Source organism: Ursus maritimus, unplaced genomic scaffold (assembly GCF_017311325.1).
Source record: "Ursus maritimus isolate PB19 unplaced genomic scaffold, ASM1731132v1 scaffold_6, whole genome shotgun sequence".
NCBI classification, from domain to species: Eukaryota; Metazoa; Chordata; class Mammalia; order Carnivora; family Ursidae; genus Ursus; species Ursus maritimus.
The window spans coordinates 21,555,315-21,565,402 of NW_024426774.1; the positions used below are offsets into that span (position 1 = coordinate 21,555,315).

At 38.3% G+C, this 10,088-nt stretch overlaps 1 protein-coding gene across 2 annotated transcripts in view; it reads left to right on the forward strand.

Annotated features, from left to right (window-relative positions):
• The window catches only part of BABAM2 (BRISC and BRCA1 A complex member 2), a 398,067-nt gene that overhangs the window by 44,232 nt on the left and 343,747 nt on the right, over nt 1-10,088 (forward strand). The window lies entirely within an intron of this gene.

Consider the following 10,088-nt stretch of genomic DNA (forward strand, 5'->3'; position numbering starts at 1 on the left):
ATATCCAAGATCAGTAAGGTCATAGTGGTTAATTATCACAAGATTTGTGATTGAATTCCACCTCCTACAACCAACACAATGTTCATCTTTAGATAATTAACTATTATTCTCTATAACAAATATTTTAACACATGTAGTTTTCTAAAACAAACATATGTAATTGAAAGGTATAGTCCTTGGAAAATAACTGTCACAGCACACAGAAAAGCTCTTTGCCTTATTTAGGAAACAGACCCAGAATGAGACTTAATTTCATGGTAACAAGAAACTGAATAAGTATCGATTTAAATAATATTCTATGGCAACTACTAGATAAATATTTTCCAGCTTTTACCTTTATCTTTCTAAGCACAGGGTAATGGCTAACCCAGGGCTTTACAGTTTCAAAGCCATTTATATAAACAACTCTTTATCTTAAGTTTCTCATTAAATCCTATTGAAAACTTGTGGTGGGTGATTTCAACTATACTTTTAACCAAGGCTGAACCAAAGTATTTGACTCTTATAGTAATTTTATTTCATAACTTTAAGTTCAATGAGGTTAGAGATGGAGACCGTTTTGTTTGTTAAATGATATCTCCAGGCCCTAGCCTAGTAAAGATACTCAATTCAATATTTGTTGAAGGAATGGAGTATTGAATGCATGCATGCATAAATTAATGAAGCTTAGTGTTCAGATTTTTGTTGGTTGAAGTATTGTGTTATAAAGAATGTGGAATTCTGTTACTTGTATCAGTCTTTCACCAACAGAAATTCAGTCTTTAGAAGTTATTTTTTTATACAGGGAATTTGTAATTGGAACACTGGTCTTAACAATTCAGAAAAAAGGAAGGACATAGACTACATTGTAGATTTGGAGTCTGTATCAATTTTGTCTTTATACATTTTACTTTGCCTTAAAGTAGATTAATGAAAAAAGCATGTAACTAAAATTTGTATCTCAGCATATTTTATATATTAGAAAGCAGTTCAACTATAAATGTTTCCTCTGTGAATAAGGGACACTGTGCAGTTAATAATAATGAGAATGAAAGACAAGGGAGAGGACATATTTCTCCCATGAATTCGTGAATTGATGCCTACAAGAATTACCCACATTCAAAATTAAATCATTGACATGAAAAAGACCAGAAGATTATACAGTACATTAGGAATGATGTTCTTGTTTCTTCAGCTCTTTCAGTGTGACGAGGCAACTGTTGGGCAGTGAAAGAGTTGCCAGTTTGTGTAAGATTCTCATGCAAGGTATTGAAGAATGTCTGAGTTAAAGAGAAGTCCTTGAATTTCACGATTATATAAGAGACAACTGGTACTTACTTGAACAGGATTGGAAAAGTGAAAATTCGGTGATCAGGACTGATTTAAGTAAAATACATGTTAATGTCTAAGATGGTGCCACTAAAATGAGTGAAAATCTACCAGTTATAACAAAACTCAGAGAAAGAGCAGTGAGCTTCATAAAAGCGCATATTTGTAAATATGGCGACGCTAGTCACTCCATCTAGCACTTAACTCTTGAAGAAATTATTGTGTGTGTGTTTTTGTGGACCCTATAGATCCTAGGGCAGGGAGTGAGACTGTTTTGCTATTTTATTTCCAATCTCTGGCGTATTGCCTGGCATTTAGAGGGGCTCATTTAATAGATGTTGGTGGAAGGCATTAACCGTGTTCACTCTTTGGATCTGGCAATGATGAGGTTTAATGGAGAAGTGACAGAACTTTGAAGTATTCTCAATTTTATAGGTTCTTTGAATGGCAGTACTTACATAACTATATACAGAGATTATTGAAATATTTTAAGTATATTGAGCAAGTTTGTGGCCAGTAAATCAAGCAGTTTGCTAACATTGGTTTCAGTTTCAATTTGAAATTATCTTTTGTTTAAAATATGTATTTTTCATACTAACAGTTTTTTTCTTAATCAGGGACTGTTTGGTTATAAGAAACCCATTGAAAGAAACATAAAGAGTTTGTTTGTCTTCATGAGGAATTAAATGGATTCCATGGTGCCCAAGGGCAGGAAGTATAGCCAGGCCTCAGAGGGACTGGAACCTGGGACTATCAGGATGGCAGACCCCATAGCAGTCAGCATCTGTGTCCTTGTTTATCTCTTTCTCCTGCAATGTATTCTATTGTCATTTTATTCACTTCATTCTCTCCCCTGCCCCCTCCCTCACGATTTCTCTGTTTCTCCTCACATAGAGTGGAAATGGTTGAGTCCCCTATGTGGTGACTCAGTTCAAGGCCACCAGAGACAGCCTCTGGTCTTTGAGTCTAAATTCCTGGGTGAGAGGATCTGATTGGCAGCTTGGACTGGGTGTCCACTCTTGATCCAGTGGTTTGGTCAAGAGTTCTGGGTTATGGTTACAGGGGGACAGTTTTAGCACAAGGTAAACATGAGTTGGGCAGGTACCCAGAGAGGTATCAATTACACTGTGACAGGGATTCTTTCTAAAGAGCTTCCAAATGAAACTATAGACATTTTCTGTTTGTCTTTAGCAATAGAAGCAGTATGGTTGTTTATCATTTGAGAGGAATGATGAACATTTCAAAGCCATTTGCAACAGAGTGAAGAAGTCATGCCAAAAAATTATCTCCAAAGGTTTTGAAGTGGAAAGACTTTCCCAGAGGAAAAGCCTTTTTTTTCCCAGAAGAAAAAGTAAAGAAAAATAGATTATGATTTGGATAATACATTCCCTCCCATGTCCTCAGAGGAACATTGTAAAGTTACTGTTCATTTCCAAGGCTTTGACACTACGTCACTGAATTTAAGTTTGTATGTTTGGGGGAACGATTACAATAAAATGGTTACAATAAAATAAACCTTAGAACTGCTATTTAAGTGGCATGTTTTATTAAACATGTACAAAGATTTTTACAGACACGTTGCAAATAGTGTTCCAGAACTTCTGCTTTACTGAATCTTGAAACTCAGCTTTATGTTTGATCGCGTCTCCTGAAGTGGCTTGACTGCTCCGTGCGTGACCGTGCCTTCACACAGGGCCTCTCGCACCTCAGACCTACCTACCTGCTGCTTTGTCTTAGCCGCATTTGTCAACTTGGAATGCTCTTTTATGTTGTCGTCTTTTTTTTTCTTTCCTGGCCTTTGTCCTCTAAGATCTTTCTTCTGCAGCACTGTGTAGAGACACTCAGGGTCCTGACACAGAAACCGAACACCAGGATGGGAGCCCCCAAAGGACCCAGCGGTGGTGTGGTGAATGTCGCCCCAGCTGAGAAAGATATTAAGGTCCTGTTGATTTAATCTTATCTATAAGAATTTTGCACTTTGTTCGGTTTGTTACTGTATCTTATATTTTGAGTTTTGATCAGAAGATCCAAATGCTGGCTGCGGTGGCTACAGCTGTTGGCACTCTTGTCGGGATGGCAGTGTGATTTCTTTCTTACGTTGTAAATAAATAATCTGTTTGGAAAATGTTAACTGAGTTATCTTTCTGCATTAACCCTGTCCTCCCTTTCCGTATTTTAGTGACTGAATCCCTCAGCCTGGTAGTCACGGCTGTCCCAGCCTGCGGTTCCCGCCTCCCCGGCCCCCCTCTTGGAGCTCAGCTGACAACAGTCCAAGTGAAAAGCCTCCACAACCGAGTTGCTCGTTGTACTTCTCAATAGCCCGCCTTTCCAGTGGCAGCTCTTGTTCACACCGTTTTGGCATTAGTAGGCTGGGCCAAGGAGGTCATAAAGTAGCCTGTTTCTGCGGCGTATTTGGTTCTTGATGGGCAGTCCCCAAGCTGCTGCTCTAACGGATGCGCTCTCTCTGGAGGCTCTTTGGCTGGCGTGCTTCTCGTCTCCAAGATCACCTGCGGGGAGAGTAGGCGTTAACCGTTTTCCCTCTGATTGTAACAGTTGAGCTAAGTAAAAAGTTGGACACTGTGTCCAGGGACTTAGTATTTTGCATCACGCTGAGAGGCATTATAATTTTCCTTGGTAGCATAGTTCATTTTACTTTTATTTTTATCTTTTTAAAAGATTCATTTACTTAAAGATTATTATTATCTAGCATTCAGGGTATTTTTAGAGGCTAATTAGGGAGGCAGGTCACCTTTGATGTAGTGAATGTTTTAAAAAATGCTCATGAGAGGCAAGTAAGAAGTGCTAATTTCGTGGATTAGACATTCTCTCTCTCTTAGATTGTGAGGATTCCTTTGTCCTGGTATTTCAGAACATTTTATTTTCTTGGAATTCATGGAATATTAGAAAAACTTCTGATTGTAGTTTATTAAAAAATAGCTGATATAATTGTTAAAATAACTTATTGAGCATGTATTTTGTAGAGAGGCTTATTTATATACATGATCTCATTTAATCATACAGTACCTCTGAGGTGGAAATTTATATTCCTTTTTTAAAATATTAACTTTATTGTGGCATAATTTGCATATAATAAAACGTACTCATTTAAAATATATACAGTTCAATACACTTTGTCAGTTGTAAACACCTGCGTAACTCAACCGTAGTCAAGATACAGAACATTTACATCCCCCGAAGATGTAGAACATTTCATTCCCTCTACAAGTCTGTCTCCTCCACCACCATCCCTGCAATCCCTGAGCCTTCTCTCTGAAACTATAGAACAGTTTTACCTGTTGTAGAACTTCATATAAATGAATCATATACGATGTAAGTTTTTGGTGTCTGTCTTCTTTTATTCAGTGTAATGTTTTTGAGATTTGTCCATATTATTCATTGTATCAGTACTTTGTTTCTTTTATTGCCACGTAGTACGACATTGTATGGATATATGTGCCACAGTTTTTTGTATTCATTCATCTAATGAAGGACATTTGAGTTTCCAGGTTTTGGCTATTATGAATAAGGCTGCTGTCATATTTTTGTACATGTCTTTTGTGGAGATACGTCTTAATTTCCTTGGGTACATTCCTAGGAGTGGTATTGCTGTGTCGTAAGCTAAGTGTATGTTTATAAGTAATTGCTAACCTGTTTTCCAAAGTGGTTGTATTGTTTTACATTCCTACTAGTAATTTATGAGCAGTCTAGTTACTCTGTATTTTTGCCAAATTGGGTATTGTTATTATTTTTAATTATATCCATTCTAGTGGATGTGTAGTGGTATCTCATTGTGGTTTTAATTTGCATTTTTATGTGCTATTGGCTATCCGTCTATCATTTGTTGTGAAATAAATGCCTGTTGACATCTCTTGCTCAACACTTTGATTGGGTTGTTGGGCTTTTTGTTGAGTTATAGGTAGTCGTTATAGAGTCTAGAAAGAACTTATTTGTTATTTTGTCAATATTTTCTTCCAGTCTGTGGCTTCCCATTTTAGTTTCTTAATGATGTCTTTCCAGGAGCAGAAGTTTTTAATAGTGATGAAGTCCAGTTTAACAACTTTTTCTTTTATAGTTTATACTTTTGGCTTTTTGTTTAAGAAATCTTGGCCTATCTGAAGGTCTTGAAGATTTTCTCCTAGGAGTTTTATATTTTTACCTTTGACATTTTGGTCTGTGATCTATTTTGAGTTAATTTTGACCACATATATGTTAATTAACTACTTAAGTGTGAGTCTGTTTGTGGACTTTACATTGTATTACACTGATGTGTCATCTGTCCTCATGTGCCTGTAACGCTGCCTCAATTACTATAGCTTAGTAGTAAGTCTTTAAATTAGGTAGTGTACGTCCTACAATTTCTTTTTCAAAACTGTTTTGGCTATCCTAGGTCCTTAGTATATCCGTAGAGATTTTAGAATGAGCTTGTCAGATGTCTGTAGAAGTCCTGCTGGAATTGCATTGAATCTGAAAATCAGTTTGTAAAGAACTCACATCTTAATATCAAGTGTTCAGTAGGTGAAAATGGTAGTTTCTTCATTATTAGGTCTTCTTTAATTTTTTTCAGTGTCTTATAGTTTCGTGAATGGGTCTTGACAAATGTTCTTAAATTTACCTCAAAGTATTTTCTATTTTTGAGGCTAATTTATAGCACATCCAGGTTTCTTTGAACTTTATCTAAGTCTTTGTTGCTAATCTATCGAAATATCATGGATTTTAGTGCCTTGACCTTGTATTGCTTCTGTGTCCTTATATTTCACTTACTAGTTCTAAGAGCTTTTTTGTAGGCTCCTTACGTATTTTCTTCAAAAACGATCGTATCACTTTTGAAAAAGACAGTTTTGCTTCTTCCGTTCCAATCTGTAGGATTTATATTTCTTATTCTTACAGTACTGCACTGAACGGGCTCTCCAGCATAGTGTTGAGTCGAAGTGATGAAGTCAGACATCCTTGCCTTATGTCCCGCCTTAAGGGGAAGGTGTTTCGCATTTCATCACTAAGCACAATTGTCAGCTGTAGTTTCCCTTTATCAGTTTGAGAAAGTTGCCATCTCTTTTATTTAACAAGCTGAGAGTTTTTATTATGAAATGAATGTTAATGTACTAAATGCCTTTTCTTTATTAGGATGACCACATGGTTTCTCTCTTTTGTTCTATTAATATGATAAGTAAACTGATTTTCAGGTGTTGAGCCATGTTGCATTCCTGGGATTAATCTCACTTGGTTGTTATGTATTATCCCTTCTTCTACATTGCTGGATTTGGTTCATTCATATCTTTTAAGGACGTTTATACCTATATCCGATGCTGTTCTTTCTGTACTTCTCTTGTAGTCCTTTAGTATCAAAAGGTACAAACTTCCAGTTATAAAATAAATAAGTCATGGGATGTAATGTATAGCACGATGACTATATAGTTCTATATTGCTTATTTGAGAAAATACAGCAAGCAAGCCGGTAGTGGCTTTACCCTTCCCATTTCTCTTTTGATACCATTCACATTAATACCATTGGTAACAACCCCACCAGAACAAAACAAAACAAAACAAAAATCCTTGTTTTTCTTCTGCCTTTGGCTACAGGGCTAGGTTGTAAAAGGAAGGGAACAAAATGTTTTAGTAAGATCATGTCTTTAGTGATGGGGAATTAGAGCCATTAAAAAAACACAAACAACTTAACCAAAAATATGGCAAAAGACGAAGGTGGTGGCTAGAAGGCTTAGGACATTCCAGGGAGTTTTGTAGATTCGGGATTACAGATGAAGACCAGATACATTTAATTTGTGAGGGGGAATGAAGGACTAAGGGAGGTAATTGAGTTAGCTTGAGGAGAGAGAGAAAATTCTTAAAAAAAAAAATTCCTATGCAGTCTGAATAAAATTTATGTTCCCCCCTTCCTGAGGCCTTAGAAATTAATATCTTTGCATTGTGCTGTCATTGCAGTGGAGAGTGGCTCTGTGAGCCTAAGTTGTCGTGGTTGTATTCGGTATAGGAAAGTTACACACAACTCATCTCCAGTTACTTCTTCTTCTTTTGTACTTATGCCTAAACCTCTCCATCTGGACAAGTGCCAATTTGCCACTAAATTTAAATAAATAAGAACATTTCTCATCAATAGGGGTGGCAAATTTAGCCCCTCTTTAGAGCACTGAGCAATTTATGACCATATGTTAAATACCATAAAACAGCTTTAAAGACTTGGTCCCTGGCCACTGCCAGATTGTACCGTAGGAGTACAGCCGCGCTGCGAGGGGCTGGGAATGCTTCCTCCGGCCCTGGGAGGCCTCAGGAACTCACTGATGTCACAGCCAGAGGGGCCTGTTTTCAAACATTCCCTTTATAAAGGTGAAATACTAAAAGATTCCATTTTGGCATTTGGGTGCAAAGAAGGCAGGACTTCTTTTTGATTCTTAAGGGTCAAAATTAATATGGAAAGTGTTGTGTGGGAGAATGAGTAACTTGGCAGCAGTGAGTCCAGAAGGCAAGTCTAGGAATAGGTAGTAGATATCCTACTCATTCTTTTTCTTGGAGCATGAACTGGACTTTTATAAGGCATAAGCAAACCAAGTATCACATGTTTCTAAATTGTTTTCTTTTTGCCAACTTTTATGGCATTAATACTAATGTTAAAAATGGTTATTAAAATTTCATCCCATAGCGCTGCCAGTTGCAAGGATTTCTTTTCTTCCAGGAGGATGACTCATTATTTGGTGAACTCCAAATATTAGTTTTTCTCCTTACCATCATCCCAGGCTGTGAATCACTTATGGCATCCAGTGGGCTCATGGCTGAGGGAGTGAAGGGGTGTGCCAGCAAACATGTGATTTTTGGTCAAGTAGTGCTGTAGGACCTCAGCTGGACTTTTAGCCATGTTAAACCTCTGGTTCAGGCAGGGGGCAGTGTTCTTAAATAGGGAGAGGCACCGAAAAGCTTTGACCAAGATTTTTCTGACTGTTCTCTCCGAAGGGCAACTCTTCCTACAAAGGAAGATGATGAAATGTGGCTGTCAGGGGTCCAGGATTCCTAGCCTTCTCGAATGTGTAAGTGCCAGCCCAGGGGCTGATTTCCTGTCAGTTCCTGTGTGGTTTGCACTACATCCTCTTTGCAGCAGATCAGTATTTTAGGTCATTTATCAGAACTGCTATCCTGTAAACTCTTGGCAATTTGAGCTCAGTTTACAGAAGGCAGCTGGCATATTTCTCTAGGAAGTGCAGCTGGAGAGTCCTGTCTCCCTCTTCCTAAGGCCAGGAAGTACACTATTGTTATTCGTCGCTGCTTTCTTCCTTTGAAAGAACAAAAATCTTCAAACTTGGGCAAATTCTGAAAGAGCTTGGTGCAGTTTGAAATTACCCTTTCCATTTTATTGGTCTAGGGCGAAAACTTGAGTGATCCTTGACATCATTTGTAAATCTTGTCTGGTTTTCCCATAACACAGATATGGGTGTGAGTGCGAGTTCCACCCCCCCTGCCCCCCCACTGCAAATGAAGTCATGCTGAAGTCCTCAGAGGCCCAGCAGGGTGTTTTGTCTTGTTTTGTTTTGGGTTTTGATTTTCAAGGGTAGTTCTAATTACTTTGGCCATGCTATTGCTTAGTTATTTCTTCTCTGGGTTTCTTTCTCTGAACAGTGGGATTTTTCTCTTCCTGTAAACAGCATCCATTAAGACCAATCACTTTGGGTGTGACTTGAGTATTTGCGTTGGAGTTTCAAGCTGTATGGAACACAGATATTTAAGTCACATTTCTTCACTATTTAATATTAAGATAAAAGTATCAGTTTAGAGTTTTCGAGTTACCATGCCAGAGGGTGAACTGTGTTGTGGAATTTAGAAAGTAAGCAATTTTCCTCCTTTCGTATGACTCAGCAGTCACAATTTGGCAGTTTTTTAAAAAAAGATCTTATTTATTTATTTGTCGGAGAGAGAGTGAGAGCACAAGCAGGGGAGCGGCAGGCAGAGAGAGAGGGAGAAGCAGGCTCCCTGCTGAGCAGGGAGCCCAATGCAGGGCTCGATCCCAGGACCCTAGGATCATGACCTGAGCCGAAGGCAGAAGCTTAACCGACTGAGCCACCCAGGTGCCCTCGCAATTTGATCTGATTTATGTAGAACAAAATTGCGTTTAGCCCGGTTCATCTGGGAGAAGAACCCGTTTTATAAAGAGAATGCAAACTCACTCGTGAGCTATTTTACATGGTACCCTTAACAATCTGTTGTGGCACAGATCATTTCTACTTCTGATACTTTTTTCATCTTTGTAGAAATGCCATCTTCGGCGGGGTTCAACAACATCATTAGTGTAGCTCTTGGTTTCCTTTGTGTTCTGGATCTTCAGATGAATGGACGGCAAGGAAAGAGAAATTGTGCTGCTTTACAGGAAAAAAGTGAATGCCGTGAAGATGGATGTGATGTCAGATTTGCAGACATTAGGCAGCATCTCAGAGAGGCAGCCCTAGTGTACTGAGCATGACGCCAGGAGGAAATTTGGATTCAAGACATGGGAGAATTTGATAATCCAGATTAATTGTATCAAATCAAATCTGTGGTTCCTGAGATAATACGTTGTTAAACTCTAGGGGTGGGAGCCCCCTTGATCTCTAAAGTCTGTATGACCCACAGAGTAGTTGATCAGGAAACATTTGTTTAGTAAATGAGTGAAACCAGGGCACAAAAAGATTATGTTTTGTATGGAAGGTCTTAATTGGGAAGAAACTAAGTTTTGTGACCTTTCAGTGGGACGAGGGGGTATCTGAAGAGCTGAGAAAGAGCAGCATAGTTTCCTTATTGAAGGA